Below are 19,164 nucleotides of genomic sequence, written 5' to 3'. Positions count from 1 at the left end.
TTCTAAGTACGTCCCTTTCTTCACCTGCAGAATAACCGCATAAACGTCTCTACCAAGCTGCAGAGATATTCCTGCTACAGATTATCGAAATGGGTTCCTGGATTGGAATTGTCACATTCGATTCTACAGCACAAATTAAAATTAATCTACAACAAATAGTCACTGAGAATGTACGCCAGGACCTTATCACATACCTGCCCACAACAGCTAGCGGAGGAACTAACATCTGCGAAGGAGTACGCAAAGGATTTGAGGTGAAGGAAAACATTGGGGTGAAAGTGTCCTGGAATGCAGTGACTCTGAAATGGAACATGAGGAAGATCGTGCTTGGGGCGGCAGATTCTATGGGCGGCATTCCACCCAATCCTAGGGTGCATGGCCACATTTTTTTTTTGGTTTGCCGATCCAGCCGCCCTATAGGGGCAGTGGCGTGGAAGAGGGGAGCGCCCTGCAGCAAAACTCAGCAGGGCAGCCCGCGTCCTTCCCTCCCCACCAACCGGAGAGGCGCAGAACCCTCCTGGCAGGCAGCGCAGTGGGAGGGCTGCGTGGCGAGTGCCCTGCTGAAGTCCGGGCCGCTCCCCTTCTCTCTCTCCCCCCCTGCCCTCCTCCCCCTCCCCTCCCTAACCAGGGCACATCGCAGTACAGGGAATCCCCCTTGCACCCTGGCTCCGGCTGCTTCCGCATTTTGTTTTGGTTTTTTTTTTCTCCCTGTTTTGCCGTTCCAGCCATGCTGGTTTTTTCCCCCAGCTTTTCTCCTCCAGCTGCGCCACAGGATTTTTTTTCCCCTGCTTTGCCATTCCAGCGGGCCCCCCCACTTTTTTTTTTTTTTTTTTTGCTTGGGGCGGCAAAAAAGCCAGAGCCAGCCCTGGTAGGGAGGTGATTTCACCTCTGAGTACAGAAGTACTGAGACTATTTACTGGACTCTGGGGACAGGTTCTGGTGTCCACACTTCAGAAAGGATGTTGGGGAAACTGGCAGGGGTTCAGAAAAGAGCCACAAGAACAACTAAAGATTTGGAAAATGTGCTTTATAGTGAGAGACTTAGGAAGCTCAATCTATTCAGTTCACCAAAAGCAGGTGCAGGGCCTAAGAAATTAACAAGGCCCTGTCATGTTTATACTACAAAAAAAATTAAGATTGCAAAGAGACAACCTTACAAGAATGCTTTGCAGGAATCTCAAGGCATCTTGCAGAAGATCAAAATCATATAAAATCTTATAAGACATTCTAAATTTTGTTTATTTCAACATTGGTTAGTTCGCAGATGACACTAAGTTGGGGGGAAGGGGTAGATACACTGGGGGGTAGGAATAGGGTCCAGAGTGTCCTAGGCAAATTGGTGGATTGGGCCAAAAGAAATCTGATGAGGTTCAACAAGGACAAGTGCAGATCCTTCACTTAGGGTGGAAGAATCTCATGCACTGCTACAGGCTGGGGATCGACTGGCTAAGCGGCAGTTCTGCAGAAAAGGACCTGGGGTATTACAGTGGATGAGAAGCTGAATGTGAGTCAACAGTGTGCTTTTATTGCCAAGAAGGCTAACGGCATATTGGGCTGAATTAGTAGGAACATTACCAGCAGATTGAGGGAAATGATTATTCCTCTCTATTCGGCATTGGTGAGGCCACATCTGGAGTATTGCATCTAGTTTTGGGCCCCCTGATACAGAAAAGATATGGACAAATTGAAGCGAGTCCAGCAGAGGGCAATGAAAATTATTAGGGGCTGGGACACATGACTTACGAGGAGAGGCTGAGGGAACTGGGCTTATTGAATCTGCAGAAGAGACAAGTAAGGTGGGATTTGATAACAGCCTTCAGCTACCTGAAAGGGGGTTCCAAAGAGGATGGAGTTAGGCTGTTCTCAGTGGTGGCAGATGACAGAACAAGGAGAAGTGGTCTCAACTTGCAGTGGAGGAGTTCTAGGTTGGATATTAGGAAAAACTATTTCATTAGGAGAGTGGTGAAACACTGGAATGGGTTACCGAGGTAGGTGGTAGAATCTCCATCCTTAATGGTTTTTAAGGTCTGGCTTGACAAAGCCCTGCCTGGAATGATTTAGTTGGGGTTAGTCCTGCTTTGAGCAGAGTGTTGGACTAGAATGACTTCATGAGATCTCTGTTCAACCTTAATCTTCTAGCATTCTATGGTTTAATCATGGTTTCATTCTGAAACGTGGTTACATAAAAATGGCATCATGGTAGGCTGTGATTTCTCAAGCCACTACCCAAAACAGAAGTGTGTTCAAGGTAGCTTTCCATAGCCTTGAGGGACATATCAGGCTTCTGGAAGATGCCCTGTGCATATTCTGTCATTGGCTGCAGGACCCTGGAGTGGGGGCGCACCATTACAGCTTCTTGGAAGAGATGTAAGGAATATGCTACCCTTAGACACCTCTCCCCTGAACCATCCTGCTCTGTACAGGCAGGTTAATTCAGACACCTTCAATTCAGCCATTGCCACATAACACAGTCTCCACTTGCAGCACAATTCACACTTGTAAGGAAAGGATTTTGTCTTACACTTATAATAATTTCCCTTGACATAGACACTACTGTGCTAGGGCAGCTAACATTTACCAACGAAGTCCTATTGCTAACACCTGATATTCTCTTTTCAATTCAGGTGATTAAACAAAAATACACTAATCTCTATGGTTCTGAAATTGTACTGCTGACAGATGGAGAGGATGGGAGTATGAGCAGGTGCCTTACAGAGGTGAAAAACAGTGGATCGATCATTCACACCATTGCCTTGGGGCCAAGTGCTGCTTCAGAACTAGAACAATTTTCAAATATGACAGGTGAGTAACTTTCTAAACTAACCCAGCTTTTGACTTGCATACCTGAAGCATAAAATGTAGAACTAGCGTGGTTTACAACATATAATATGAAAAGAAAGTAAACTTAGTCACTTAATTCCAGTCATATTTACAGAATGCTTGTTTTCACCTGAATAAACATAATAATATTGGGACCAATTGTTTATCCTTACCTGTCCTTACTTGATTTCCAAAGACACTGAGCAGCAGAAGTTCCCATTGGGTTCTGGGTGCTCAGCCCATATGAGAAAGAGACCCAAACTTCATATCTGTAAACTAGCAGATTTGATCTGACTCATTGAGAAGCAATAATCACAGAATGTCACAATGTTACTTTTACAGAGGTGTTTTTTCAGAGCAGAATTGCACTTTAAGGGTACTGCATGGCTCAAAGTCCAGACTTACCAAGAACAGCCATTGAGTGAACACTGTACTTGATGAAGTGCTACAGTGACAATCTTAGTCAGACCAAGCTAAGTGGAGTTAAAATGTGAACCAGCTGGGATCATTTCCAGGTCAGACTTGCTTTCTGCAGGAACTCTCTGGGTGTTTGTATTAATTGATTCCCCAGGGGTTCCTCCCTGCACTGCCCCTTGAACAAAGGATAATAAAGGAACAAAATTAATTTATCAGATTAACATTGTGCCTATAGCAACAGCCAAACTAGCATAAGGCACATAACAAAAACCTACTATTTTACCGTAAATGACTATTCTGATTATTTTAACAATCAACATTTCAGGAGGCTTAAAGTTTTATGCCACAGATACAGTTGACTCCAATGGCCTAATGATGCATTCAGTGGAATTTCATCAGGAAGTGGAAATATTCTGAACAGTCTATTCAGGTCTGAGTTTCAAATCTTTTTTTTCCACATTATTAATGAGTTAATGATTAATTAGAGTAATTTTAGTAGTCAGTAATCTTAACTATTGCACTGCCAGTGACTGATCTTAAAATTGAAGTATAAAGTGATATTTGGAAATAGCCATAGGAATTTTTGTGGTCTGTTATCTTAGCAATGAATGAAAGTCAGGGAAACAAAGAAAATTAAATTTCTCATGATTAGCTAATGCAAAGAGACTTATAGACAGAGGTAGGCAGAACTACCACAGAACATTCAGCCACTCCTGTATGAAATGCTGTAAACAAGTCATCTTGTCTTTCAGAGCATCTTACTTAATACCAGTATCAATAAACAAGAAAATACCCTGACTGCTTCTCTTCTACACAATAGATAACATTGCGAATTCCCAGCATTCCTGGCACTTCTCAGGATCTATCTGAACTCAGCAACAATTTCTTCAGAATAATTGAGGCTAGTAGTACTGAGTTTTCCCCTCCTCCTATTTCCATCACAGGTCTTGGGTTCTGCTCTCTGTAACTTAACAACTCATCCCTCACTTTGTTAAATCTCTGCTATGGACCCAGTTTTGCACTTTATCGAATCATGCCCAGCAACTAACATAGTGTTGTCCGTGGACTACTTAGCTTCTCTGCAAAGTATACAGGTCTTGTTAAGAACATAAAAATAGCCATACTGGGAGAGACCAATGGTCCATCTAACCCAGTATCCTGTCTTCCAACAGTGACCAGCACCAGATGCTTCAGAGGGATGAATAGAACAGGGCAATTTATCAACTGATTCATTCCCTGTGTCCAGGTCCAGCTTCTGGCAGTCAGACCTTTAGTGACACCTGCATCGTGAGTTGTATCCCTGCCCATCTTGGCAAGTAGCCATTGATGGACCTATCCTCCATGAATTTATCTAATTCCTTTTGGTACCCAGTTATAATTTTGGCCTTCACAACATCCTCTGGCAACAGGTTCCACAGGTTGACTGCAAGTTGTGTGAAGAAGTAGATCCTTAGGTTGTTTTAAACCTGCTGTGACATCATTTTGTGACACCTGGTTCTTGTATATGTGAAGGGGTAATAACACTTCTTATTCACTTTCCACATATTGAGATGAGTCCTCTTAACCACTAGGGGCGCGCCTCCTTCTAGCCATTCTGGGGATTAGCTCCTGCTAGGTGCTGTAACCTCCTCTGACCATCTCTCCACCCATCATCCTCTCTCACTCTGAGGCCCCTCTTCCTCCAGGAGCTGCAGCTTCCTCTTTGTGAGTTGGCCCTCCAGCAAAGTCACTATGGTCCTCCTTTTCCAGGGTATCAAAGTCTTTCAGGACAAACTGTCCCAAGCACTCTGCTATCCGCTGGTGAGTCAGGAACCCTCTGGTCAGCAGTCAAGGTCTGCTCTGTCCTGTACCTTGTAGCTTTTCCCCTGAGACTTTCTTACCTTTCTGGCTTCACCTGTTCTCTGGGTTTGCCAGCTCAAACTCCCCTCCTCCCAGGGAGTAACTGTAGATTACACTCTGTAGTCCCAAACACATTGCAGGCTGAGGGGGAGGGGGTGGGAAGGGGTGGAGTGGGGGCAAGACCTGTGGCAGAGCAAAGGGTTGAGCAGTGAGCACCCTCCTGGCACGTTGGAAAGTTGGCACCTGTAGCTCCAGCACTGGAGTCAGTGCCTATACAAGGAGCTGCATATTAACTTCTGAAGAACCACATGTGGCTTTGGAGCCATAGGTTGGCCAAACCTACTCTGATCCCTTGCTCCCTCTCCATGTGCAGCCCAGGCTATTAATTAGCCCATGTGGCCACCTTAACTATATCCAGGCATGTGTAGGGTGGACACTCCATCACACACAACATTCATGATTGTATAGATCTGTCATGTCCCCTCTTAGTCATCTCTTTTCTAAGATGAATGGTCCCCAGTCTTTTTAGTCCTTCCTCAATGGAAGCTGTTGCATACCCTTAATCAATATTGTTGGCCCTTATTTTTACATTTTCCAATTTTAATAGATCTTTTTTGAGATGGAGCTACCAGCAATGCAGTATTTGAGATGGAGCTACCATGCAGTATCAATTGTGGTCATACTGTTTTTACCATTGCTGAGCATTGAGCAGATGTTTTCAGTGAACTATCTATAATGACTCCAAGATCTCTTTCTTGAGTGGTAACAGATAATTTGTATGTACAGTTGGAATTTTGTTTTCCAGTGTGAATTACTTTGCATTTATCAACATTGAATTTCATCTGCCATTTTGTGCCCAGTCACCCAATTTAGTGAGGGGGGGCGTGAGGTAAAAAGTTTGGGGAAGCACTGCTTTACAGTTTTGCTGGCTTTCAGTACCCCCACTATAAAAAGTGTTCCAGCACCACTATTGTCAAGGCTTTCTAAAGTCCATGTACGCTACTGTAACAGGGCCTTGGAGGGCCAGGCAATCTAGTAACTGGAGTGCTTGACTTCTGGCCCCTGCTTGGTCTTTAAAAACAGGGAGGGAGGGGTAGGGTATCCCAGGCCCTCCCACTCCACAGGATCCCAGTTCAGGGCCCTGTGTACTCAACCCTGAGAAGGGGATTTCCGAGCAAGGATTCTACATCCATTGCCCTAGGCTACTTCCTACTGCTTTCCCTTCGGTTTTGGGCGTGACCCCTATAGTCCAAGTTCCTGTGGTGGCTTGTCTCTATTAGTGGCCTCTCATGGACCTTGGGCAGCATCCTGTTGCAGCCCTAGTTCCTCCAGGCAGGGCAGCCATAAGTTTGGTAGGATTAGGCTCCCACAAGGTACTGGTTATTTTGTAGGGCTGGGTGTGCCTAAGCTTCTTCCACAGTATCCTTTAGCCAAGGAGACAGTGCTTGTTTCGTAGTGGCTGCCTTCACTTGCAGACAGGTGATCCTTCCCCTGAAGTAGAGAGGCAGCCAGCTTTTGCCTCTTCACCAGTCAGCCCCGAACAGAGCCAGGCCCCTCCTTTTCTCTTTCCTCCAGCCTGACAATTCTGTTCTTTATTATTGTTTCAATCAGTGTGCCTGGTACTGAAGTTAGGCTTACTGCCAGGATCTCAATATGGGATAGTTCCTCAGATTTGTCACCTAAAAAGCATTGCTTCAGGTGTGAGATTCTCCCTCACATCCTCAGTGGTGAATGAAGACGAATGCAAGAATCATTTAGCTTCTCCGCAATGGCCTTGTTGTCCTCGAGTGCTCCTTTAGCACCTCAGTCGTCCAGTGGCTCTTTTGTCTCTTTTGCTAGTTTCTTCAAATCTTTCTTGGCCTAATTAAACTTTTATACTTGAGTTGCCAGAGTTTGTTCCTTTCTATTTTCCTTAGTAGGATTTGACTTCCAGTTTTTAAACTTCTCTTTTTGACTCTACCCTATCCCATTTACTCTGCTGTTTAAACTGGTGGCATTGTTTTGGTCCTCTTCCTGATTTTTTTATTATTATTATTCGGGGGTATGCAGATAGTTTGAGCCTCTATTATAGCTCAGTGGTTTCAGCATTGACCTGTTAAACCAGGGTTGTGAGTTCAATCCTTGAGAGGGATATTTAGGGAGCGGGGGTAAAAATCTGTCTGGGGATTGGTCCTGCTTTCAGCAAGGGGTTGGACTAGATGACCTCTTGAGGTTCCTTCCAACCCTGAGATTCTATGATATGTTTTTTAAAAGTTTCCATGCAGTTTGGAGGCATTTCACTCTTGAGACTGTTCCTTTTAATTACATTTAACTAGCCTCCTCATTTTTTGTTGTTTCCCCTTTTTGAAGTTAAACGATGATTTGGTGGTTTCTTTGGTACCTTTCTCCCTACTAGGATGTTAAATTTAATTATATTATTAGTGCTATTCATCTATCTTCACCTCTTGGACCAGACCCTGTGTGCCACTTAGGACTAAATTAAGAAATGAATCTCCCTTTCTGGGTTCCTGACTAGGTGCTCCAAAAACCAATCATTAATGGTGTCCAGAAATTATATCTGTATCCCATCCTGAGGTGACATGTTCCTAATCCATATGGAGATAGTTGAAATCCCCATTATTATAGATTTTTTGTTTTGTAGCTCCACTATCACATCTCTTCAAGAGAAAGAAAGCAAAATGTTTCTTATTGTTTTGGATTTTACCACACTTTCTAAGCATTTATACAAATCTCATCACTGTAGTACCATCTGAGCACCTAACCCTCAAATGTCCGCCCAAGTGACCTTTGAAATTGCCATCCAGTATCTAGTATCCCATTTTTATCCTAAACAGAAAAATGTTTTATTAAAATATACTTTTTTTTGTAGTTTTTGTAATTCATAAAACAGAAGTGAGCCAAATCTACTTGCAGCCTGGTAGTCCAGTGGGCCACTTTAAAACTCCTGTTGGTAGCTCCTCTGTAATTTCTGATGACCCACACAATCACTGTGTAACACCAGTGTTGGTAAAGGAAATCTTGTTTCTCTCCTTGCTGTGTTTTTATTATTTCTGTCTGTGTCTCTCATTGCTTTTCTGTTGTCCCTACCTGTGGTTGTATGGCTTCTCATTGTGTGGTCTTTCTGGAAGCAGGCTGAGAACGGCAGAGGAAACGTAGCACTAACCTTCTGCACAGAAGTGATTTGATAACTATCACATATAGCCGTGGGAGGAGACGGTTGGTTATTAAAGTTTCACATTCTTAAGTAATTCTACTCTGCAAATGGGCATTACCGAAAATTTGCTCAGAGCTTCATCATTCCACTCCCCTTCAATGGCTAGTCCAAAAGGCCCTTGCGCTCCTGCTAGTTCCTCAGGTGTGGAGGTACAGTAGCAGAAGGCTTCTGCTGCCTTTGCCCAGCCTTGAGTTCTGCAATAGAACAGCAGAGACCTGCTCATCGTGGTGCCAAAGGCCTGTTTACAGCATTAATCCTCCTCTGTTCCCTACTTCCAGCAGTGGACGAGTAATTCACCAGCAGTCAAGGTGCCCTCTGAATAAACAAATATTGATTTGTTTGCCCCTGTAGAGGAAAATGAACCGCTCTGAAATTACTGGTATTTTAAGTTTATATCTGCTAACTAGCCATAAAACATATTTTGTTTGTCTACTAGCTTGAAAGTACAGCTCGGAGTGTTGCAGTCAAGCAGTGGATGAATGGTACAGTGACTGTAGATAGCACTGTGGGAAATGACACCTTCTTTGTAGTTACATGGGATCAAAGCACATCTTCACCAGACATTTTACTGCTGGGACCCGAAGGAAAGAATATAGAACGTCAACTTCACAGTTAGTAATCTAAACCTCCGAACAGCTCGACTGAATATAGCAGGCACTGCAGAGGTAAAGACTAGACGATTTTATTATCCAAATGTTAACATTTTCATAGACTAAAATGCACCTTCTCTATTTAGAAGTTAAACACAAATCCATAATGGACTGATTTTATCCTTGAGGCAACTCCATTATCTTGCAATGGAAGTTGGGTATCTAACTGTGCTCCTCCAAATTTATTATTATGCACTATACACGTCCCAAGTATACAGATTCCTAAACAAAACACTGAATTCAGGTGAAGTTAAGGATACTCCTGGAGGAATTCCGTGTATATGCGGATGCCATAGAATTCCTCTGTCTCACATAATTTGGTATTTTCCGAAATTTTCCGCATAAGAAACATTTTTGCCTAAGTGCTGCCTTCTGCCTCTTGCCCACCAGCGGCCCTTGGTGGGCACAAGGAAGAAACTGCAGCACTTCTTAGGCAAAATGTACTTCATGCAGGAAAATACAAAATTCTATGCCCAGTGCTGCAAATTCCCTCAGGAGTAGAAGTTCATCACAGCACCCTGCCCACAGAGCCAGGTGTAGGATAGAGTGGAGCATATTGGACTGCTGGGGGTCACAGACAGGGGATCAGCATGGCTAGTGGGATGGAGGACAGACTGGGGCATGGGCTCAGGAGCTAGTGGGGACAGCTTTGCGCATGGGAAGGGGGCTTCAGAGACCCATGAGGATGGGAGGGGTGCAGAAACAGGGGCAGATGAGCCTGACTGGAATGGGAGAGGCTTGGGGTCAGCCAGGGTTTGCATGGGAAGGCTTCCCAACTGCCTAGCAATCCTCCCCTCACCCTGCACAAAAAAATCTTTCTCCCACCCACACTCAATACTCTCCAGGTCACTCCTAGGTTCCTTCCCTCTCCCTCAGGTCCTCTGTTCCCCAAGCCTTTGCACTGCTTCTGACAGGTGCAGGAAATAGAGTTCTGTATTGTAATTTAAATGAATTACACAACGTTCTGTATTAATATGCCTAGTGAGGAATCTATTTTGTAAAAAAAAATACCAGAATCTTTCTTTTTCAGTCTGTTACAGACATACTGACTGACAGATATTTTTAAAATAAATACCAAAATAATTGAAACTGGCCATGATTATATTGTGTCTATCTGACAAAATATGCAGAATTTTGCAGAATTTTCAAATATTGGGTGCAGAATTCTTAAATTTTTGGCACAGAATTCCCCCATGAGTAGAGTGTTCATTTCAACATCATAAGGATTCAAATCCTTCGAAGAATGTGATAATTCTCAAACCTCCACCACTAAAACTGAGCAAATTCAGATATAAGGTTAAATTTTTAAAAGAAACCAAACATTTGAGAGCATAAAGAATCATGAGTAAGGTACCCAAATTACCCTTACCTGTGCCTCCTGTAGAAATACCCTAACTGCCCTTTGTGCCTCTCCCCTGAACTAAGATCATAATTAGCTAAGGGAACACAAAGCTGTCCTTAGAATAATGGAGTCTTATATTGTATTTTGATATGCCATATATTTGATTTGCAGGTGGGAGATTGGTTATATTGGATTCAGAATAACCATATAGCCCCTCAAGTCATATCAATGATAGTAACTTCTCGAGCAGCATCTTTGGCTGTGCCTCCCAGTGACTGTGAAAGCCCACATGAATAAGGATACAAACAACTTCCCTAATCCAATGGTGATTTATGCAGAAGTTAGTCACGGATTTTTGCCTGTTCTTGGTGCAACCGTGATGGCCACTGTTGAACCACAGACTGGATCTGCAGTGGAGCTCAAACTCCTTGATAATGGTTCAGGTAATCTTATTACAGGTTTCTGTACTGGGGTTTGGAGGTTGGAATACTTGACTTCCTGCTCCATGCTTCTGTGGTTGAGATGCCTCAGTCTTTAAGCAGGCCTTATGTAGTCAATCCCTGAGTAGGGGACATCCCAACACAAAATCTATGTCCACAGCACTGGGCTATTCCTTCTGCTTTGCCTTCAGTTTGGGGCCATGGCCCCCTTTAGTCCCAGTTCCTGTGATGGCTTGTCTCTAGTAGCACACTTTTGTGGACCTTGGGGGCCATCCTGCTGCAGTCTCTTGATCTGCAGTCCCTAGAACATTCTATGCAGGGCAGTCATAAGTTTAGTGGGGTCAGAACCACCTCAAGTGTCCGAGCATTTGTTCCCCTGGGTTCCTTTTAGGTCCCTGTGCTCCCTAAGCCTCTTTCTCCAGCTTCCTTTGGCCAGCAATGACAGTACTTGGTTTCTGGTGGCTGTCTCAGCTGGCAGCTAGTGAGCCCTTCCCTCAGGTAGGGAGGCAGCGAGCTCCTGTCTCTTCACTAGTCAGCCCAAACTGAGCCAGGCTCTCTCCTTTTCTCTCCCTTGCCAGTGCCTGACATTGCCTTGGCAGGTATAACAGGGCGGGGCTAGCTAGGCCAAAGGTTCTCTTTAACCCCTTCCATGCTGCTGAGTGGTTTCTCTTCACAACAGTTCTCCTTACATTTTGTCTAGAAATTTGCTACAATCCCCATTTTGCTGGTATGCATTTTTAGAATCTGCCCCTGCATGCTACTTCCAAGCTTATCACTAAGGGTTCAGACATGGCTATGCCATGAGCACAGACTAAGGGGTAGCAAATATGGGGAGACTGTGACTCTGGTCAAGAGGGAGTAACCCTGCGTTGGGTCTAAAGTGGTGGAGCACGTGTGCCCTGACATGCTGACACAGCTACAATGTTGGTGTGTGTCTAGACAGTAGGCGATGAGAAACTGTGCCAAGAAGGAGCATGTGTAGTGGACTGCGCAGAGCCTTCTTCCTCTACTGTGCTGTTACCCATGATGCAAAACAGCCAGGATAGGACAAGAAGAGGGGTCTTTGGGTCTGATTCAACCATACTCGCTGTTTGAACTCATGTATATGTATATATAAATACACAGCTACATGTTTTAATGCTACATGTTTTCTCCAGTTAAATATTTAATGAGCTTATGTCATCACAATGGGACCGATCCTGTTTTCACCTAGGTCCATATCAAAACTCTTACTGATTTCATAGAAGTAAGAGTAGGCTCAATTGTATGTTTATGAAATGAATAGCAACAAATGTCCTTACTTAACAGAAGGTACCTTGTTTGGATATATTTGTATGTCTAGGTGCTGATATTATCAAGAATGATGGAATCTATTCAAGGTACTTTACATCTTTCAATGGAAATGGTAGATACAACTTAAAAGTGCATGTCAAGGGAGAAATCAGACTGTCAGACTTGGCCGTAGGCAGAGTCGAGCCTTGTATGTACCAGGCTACATAGAAAACGGTAAGGAACATTCACGAAGTAGAAAATAATCTGTGTGTGTGTGTGTGTGTGTGTAATGCGTCTTTCAGTTTCAAAGTTATGAAAGTTTAAAGTTATCAATTTAATGCATCCACATTTTTTCTGTTCTTCTGTTGGGTATTCTGGACACATTATTCAGGACTCTTTCCATTAGCCATGTGTGTGCTAAAGTTTCTCAGTTCTAGAAACCAAAGGGATGAATGCTGCTATTAAGATTGTACTGCTTAAGCCTTATCAATGAATGAAGCCTCAGTTAATTATACTTTTACAGTGAGTCTGTTATGAGTGTGCTGTGACTTAGTACGTTTTTTCCTTTCCCTTATTTTTGCATTTCTATTTTGACCTCAAATCCCCAGGGAAATTAAGTGCAAAAAATACAATTAGTTCATCATTCAAATATAGCTTTATTCTGAAGTGTCTTTGTAAAATGAGCATTGTCGAATTCTACACTCGTGTCTCAATCACTCCAGAACAAATTTGTGCTAGTTAGAGGTTAGCAACACGGCTGTTCTAATTCCCAGCCTTGCAGACTCAGGTTAGGTTCTGAATATCAAGTTGTATTCTTTCTGGTTTGTGCATTGTCACTGGGGTCTGCAGGCCAAACACCATGCTCACATCTATACAACACTATGGCCATCGGTGGGATTGTACAGGTGTAACTGGGGACCTACTTTGAAGAGAACAGTTGGCCCTGCAGATGGAACTTGGTTTGGGGCAAAAATAATAACTGACTTTGTCATTTAATCTGATTCTAGGTACATAGAGTGGCAGCTCTATTGAGTAAGGACCCCTCTTTAAGCTTTAGCTGTAAGGCATGCAAAAACCTCAGGAACGTTCCGACAGTTAAGATTTGTACCTCACTGTTCACTTGGCTACATTGCACAGTGCAGTATTTCCTACTCCTGTTTTCCTTGTTAATATAAACCTTACTGTTCTTTTGCCATTACCAAAAGACCCAGACAAATTGTGCAACATGACTGTAAAAAATACAGTGATAGAAAACTTAGGTTTTGGAATGTCTTGACTTTTGACTGCCTGATTTCTCAACCTTAATGGTGGATGATGTTGGTTTTTGCATTTCATATCCTCTCTTTCTTGTACATGTGTGCACAGATAGAATTTTCTGTATTTCTAGAAACTTAGAATATACTGAATTTTAAAAGTCTACATAAAAATGTGTCCAACTTAAACCCAGAAAAGTAAGGAAATGCCTACGAGGTTGTAATTCTGCTGCTGCCTGCAATAACTAGGAAGAGATAGGTGGAAGCTACCTTATCACAGCACTTCCCACTGACACCTGCTTAATACCTAATCACCGTACCTGATAATAGGCACTGTGGTACTTTCAACTGCCCCTGAAATCTGGTTTGCTTTTGGGATCTGCCTTAGTTTTGTGCAAGGATTCAGGATCCTGAAGTTCATTTTGTTTCTGTCTGAGCCTCACTAATTTTTGCACTATGTTTGAATAAGCCAAAGAAAAAAAGTAGGTTAAAAGAGAAGGAATGCAAATAGAAAGTGTGTTATGATTTAGAGTTTTATAATGTTCAAATAGCATGAGCAATTTTTTTCTTTGGGGCAGGTGAAATCAAAATGAATGCACCGAAACCTGAAGTTAGTGATGAGGAAATTCAAGCGAAGCTAGGAAGTTTCAACAGAGTTGCATCAGGAGGTTCTTTGTAGTGGAGAATGTTCCACCAGGAGGAACTACTGATGTGTTCCCACCCTGTAAATTACTGACCTTGAGGCTCAGTCTGAAGAAGATAAAATTCACTTGTCTTGGACAGCTCCTGGGAATGACTTGGATGAGGGGACAAGGTAAGTTGGAAGTTTTCTTTTAGTCAGCTGGAAATGATGCAGTATTGTCAGTTATCTGAAATACATACAATGAACCAGCCAAGCAGAGGACAAAAGTTATGTCTTTCCCATTGTTATGCTTAAACAAAGCACGCGAGATCTTTTATAGGCGAGAAGGCAACACACCACATTTATTGAGAATACAGGAGTTAGCATATGCTTTTCAGTCACACACACACACACACACACACACACACACACACACACACACACACACACACACTCCATGCACACAGTCCCTCCAGTCTATGTTTATAGTTACCAGTCCAGAGTCTGGATCAATCTAGTGGGCAGCCAGATTGGTCACAAAGGGGAGCCAGGCTCTGTCGGTCGCAATCCGATGCTCCTGGAATAGTGGCAAGACAAAACCAAAGTCCTCTGGCAAAGAACCGTGTTCTTACAGTCTTTTTTCTCTGTTGAAGTCAATGGATTTTGCTGTGTCAGTTTATGACCAGTACTCCTTAATTGGTGTTATCTTTTGATGTAAACATTCCAAAAACACCTCTGAGAGGGTCATCCAGTGCTGGATATGATTTAATCAATTGTCTTTAGGGGTGCCAGACTCCACCTCAGGGTCGTCAATCTGCCCCTCCTCAACCATGGATGCGCGTTGATAGTTCTCTGGCATCAATAAGTGTCTTCACTCCTCCTTTCTTAACTATCTGGTTAACAGTGGCCTTCACACCTTATCTTTTCCTGATGCATGCATGCCTCATTCAGACAAACAGTCTTTTACAGAGACCTTTGAGAATACAAACAGGAGTATTTTATATTGAGCAAAAGACATTGTAAATTAAACCTTGCTACGTTTTATAACAAAACAATTCACTCTGAGGCCCAGGCCTTCAACGTTCCTCTAATCTACTTAACACAATACAAGATCCTGTCTCTTACTAACTAAACCTTAAAACAAAGAATTAAAAAGGCCCAATTTGTAATGCATATGGGAAACAGAATCCCATAGTCCCAGAGGGTCATTCCTTTCTGCTATTCAAAAAGGGCAGCTGGCAGGATGAAATCAAATCATACATTAATTCTCATAGTACAATTATAAATCCTGCTCCTACACCAGCTGCAAAATTTCACCATCACTATGGCCTGGCCTCCAGTAGATTTTCTCTCTAAACTTTCCTAGTGTAGACCAGGCCTCAGTGTAACCCCATAAATTACCTGGTCAATATGATATTAACATTAGTCCCCTTTAATCCTTCAAAAAAAATGTATGAGAAACATGTAATATTCCCAAACCCTGAGACTTTTACAGCAGAAGTGCAAAACTTTTATACCAGCCAACCAATACTAGCTTACAAAGGCAAAATTAAATCAAAAACATACTCACCAGTGACTGTTCCCCAGTTTAGCCCCTGTGCACACTGCAACTGTACATAAATCAGGGGACCCGGTTACACCATGGATAGTCCAAGGCTTTAATCCATTTATGGGGACACAGCTAGATCTCCTCTATAATACACATTTTAAGTATGTTATAACCAGGTCATGTGACTCTTATGTTATAGTCAGCACATCAGCACAAGCCACAGAGAGGTTAAGATAGATAACCTACAATCGCACGGACAGCAGCTTCAGATTAAAATTTTTACATATGCCTACAACTTTTGGCAATCAACTCATCAGGGAACAAACCAACAACTCCATTAAATCCCCGAAGCACTGGTCTAGGTTCTGCTATGTGACTACTTTGCACTACTCCTCCTGATCATAACAACAGTATAACTAGAGAAGCCATCAATGGAAGAATAACCTCAGTTAGAAGGATTACTCCTGCGGGAATTCTGTGCATCTGCGAACACGCAGAATTCCTCTGACATTCTTTTGTATTTTCCCACAGAAAAAAACATGTGCCTAACAAGTGCTGCAATGCCACGTTATTCCCACCAGAGGCCGCTGTGGTGCCAAACAGTGTCATGCCAGCTGTTTGGCACCACATTGCCCTCTGGAGGGCAAATGAAAAATTGCATCACTTCTTAGGCAAAATGAACGAGGAGTACTTATGGCACACTTAGAGACTAACTTTATTTGAGCATAAGCTTTTGTGAGCTAAAACCCACTTCATCAGATGCATCCAGTGGAAAATACAGTAGGAAGATTCTCTCTCTCTCTCTCTCTCTCTCTCTCTCTCGATGTTGCCATACCACCTTAATCAATTAGTCTCATTAGAGTTGGTATAGCAAAACCCAATTTTCATGTTCTCTGTATATATATATATCTTCCTACTGTATTTTCCACTGCATGCATCTGATGAAGTGAGCTTTAGCCCACACAAGCTTATGCTCAAATACATTTGTTAGTCTCTAAGGTGCCACAAGTACTCCTGTTCTTTTTACTGCTGTAGACTAACAAGGCTACCACTCCGAAACCTTAGGCAAAATGTATTTTATGCAGGAAATACAAAATTCTATGCCCAGTGCTGACGAATTCCCCCAGGAATAGAAGTTCATCACAGCACCCTGCCCATGGAGCCAGGTTAGGACAGAGTGGGGCATACAAGGCTACTGGACTGGGAGAGGTCAGAGATGGGTTCAGAATAGCTAGTGGGGGGAGACAGACTGGGGCATGGGCTCAGGAGCTAATGGGGTGATAGCACTGGGACTGGGGAGGGGAGAAGGGGCCTGCAGAGACCCCTGGAACTGGGAGGCTGCGGGAACAGGGTTAGATGAGCCTGACTGAATAGAAGAGGCTTGGGGTCAGCCAGGATCTGCATGGGGGAGGCTTCCCAACTCCCTAGTAATCCCCCCCAAAAAAACCTCCCACCCAACTCCCTCTACGTTCACTTCTAGGCTCCTTCCCTCTCCCTCAACTCCTCCATTGCCCCTGATTCCCCAAGCTTTTGCACTGCTGCTAACAGGTGCAGGAAATACAGTTCTGTATTGTAATTTAAATGAATTACAAAAAATTCTGTATTAATAAGTCTAGTAAGGAATCTATTTGTAAAAAAATTTACCAGAATCTTTCATGTTTGGTCTGTATTATTATATACATACCCGCTGACAGACATTGTAAAATAAATTACCCAAAAAATTGAAACTGGAATGATTATATTGTGTTATTCTGACAAATAAAATATGCAGAATTTTGCAGGATTTTTGAATATTGTGTGCACAATTTTATTTATTTATTTATTTGGTACAGAATTGCCCCCAGGAGTATCTAATAAAGATACAAAACTGTTCTACAAATCCTGTGCTATCCTGGCATTTACAGATAGTATAACAGGCAACTAACACACTCTTACTTGTATTCCTCTCTTTTTCCAGCTGACAGATACATAATAAAAATGAGTGAAAGTCTTCTGGACCTAAGAAACACCTTTGAGAATGCTACTTCCGTGAATACCTCTGGTCTGGTACCTAAACCTGCCGGCACCAAAGAATCATTTCATTTTAAACCAGAAAATGTCACAAGAGAAAATGACACTATAATCTACTTTGCAATACGTGCAGTTGATAATGCCTCCCTGACCTCAGAAGTGTCTAATATAGCACAAGTAGCTCTGTTTGTTACTCCAAAGGAATCCTCGCCTGATGGTGCTCCTAATGATGATGCTATCAATGAAGGTATTAGTGTTTTGGCAATAGTGTTAATAGTAGCTGGGTGTGTAGCAGCTGTATTAATAGTTGTAAGTTTAACTGCTTGCACTTTACACAAGAAAAGCAGAAGGTGAGACCCTGAGATCAGAATGTAATAGAACTAATTTTAAGATGAAAGCTCAGTAGGAATCTATCCTAATTTGTTCTGTTTGTGATTTTTAAAATATATAAGGAAAGACTTAAATAATTGTGTAATACTTTTGAAAATTAAGTCAATTGACTTTAAAATAGATGTGCATTTATGCGTATTTCTGTTTTGCTTTCAGTGACTTTATGCTACGTTACAGTACATGTACATAGACAAAATACTGACTTTAAAAGCATGTACTCAGTAGAGTAAGACACAAGTATAAATTACAATCTATCTTGCAAGATTTTTGTAACTTTAGGTATTCAGTGCTTTATTTTTAAAAAGTAGCAAAAACAAAGTCTTTCTATTTTTGTTTTCCAGTTGCTTAGCTGTCAGGAACTTGAGATTTTATAACACAAATTGATAGCTCTGTAATCTGTCATTTTTATACATATCCTTCACATCCTTTCAGTTATGTACAGTAAGTAGGAAACAAAAATATATACTTCTATTGGCCCTGAGCCTGCAAATGCTTACGTACATGCACAACTTTACTCGTGGGAGGAGAGTTATGCAGGCTTTTAACTATTATCAGGATCAGGGCCATACAGTATCCACAAATGAGCATATGGAAAACACTTTCTTCCTGATATAATCACCAATCACATGTGCAACCTTCCAACTCTAAACTATTAACAAAAGAACAAAAGCAAAATAGTAGAAGAGAAGACAATACATGCCAAATTAGCAGGAATGCTACCTATCACAGAATATGATAGAAGCAGCTGTATGTGGCATCAAGAAGGAAAAACTATTCAAAAAAATGGCTTTTCACTCATCTTTCCCATATCCTGCAAGCCCAACTTGCAACATCGTGCTGTGTGGATGTGACACTGCAGAAATGGGAAAGGATGGGTAATGAAAATATCCATAGTTACATTAGATGGGGTGAAATTATTTTATAAGGGACATAAACCCTCATGCTGCAGGTCATCAGCTCATTACTAACAGGGGCTAGGGAGGAACTTTTCCATGCATTATTATTCCATAATTGTCCATGTGATGCACTGATTTCCTTTTTGTTCACCACTTTTACAAAACTATGATAAATCTTCTACAAACTATGCCTTGTGAGGTATAATCTGAAATCTCATAAGTCGCTGATCATTATTGTTCTGGTAAAATATATGTGGCAACATTGTATTTAAAGTCATAAGATTCTATGTATGATGTTACTAAGGGATATTCCAAGTCTGAGAAAGCAGCTCAGACCAGTTCCTCTGAGACAAAAGGCAAACTTAAGCCTCAGCAGGTGTCAACACAATCAAATGGACTACCAGCAGGGTAGGTGGCCATTCTTTGGAAGGAAGAAGGGTGTGAGTAAGA

At 42.3% G+C, this 19,164-nt stretch overlaps 1 pseudogene; it reads left to right on the top strand.

Annotated features, from left to right (window-relative positions):
* The window catches only part of LOC115656205, a 29,397-nt pseudogene extending 11,615 nt beyond the window's left edge, over positions 1-17,782 (top strand).
* The last annotated feature ends 1,382 nt before the right edge of the window (positions 17,783-19,164 follow it).

Source organism: Gopherus evgoodei, chromosome 8, assembly GCF_007399415.2.
Source record: "Gopherus evgoodei ecotype Sinaloan lineage chromosome 8, rGopEvg1_v1.p, whole genome shotgun sequence".
Lineage (NCBI taxonomy): Eukaryota > Metazoa > Chordata > Testudines > Testudinidae > Gopherus > Gopherus evgoodei.
Note: the sequence above shows the minus strand (reverse complement) of the source record. Positions and strands in the feature narration are given on the sequence as shown.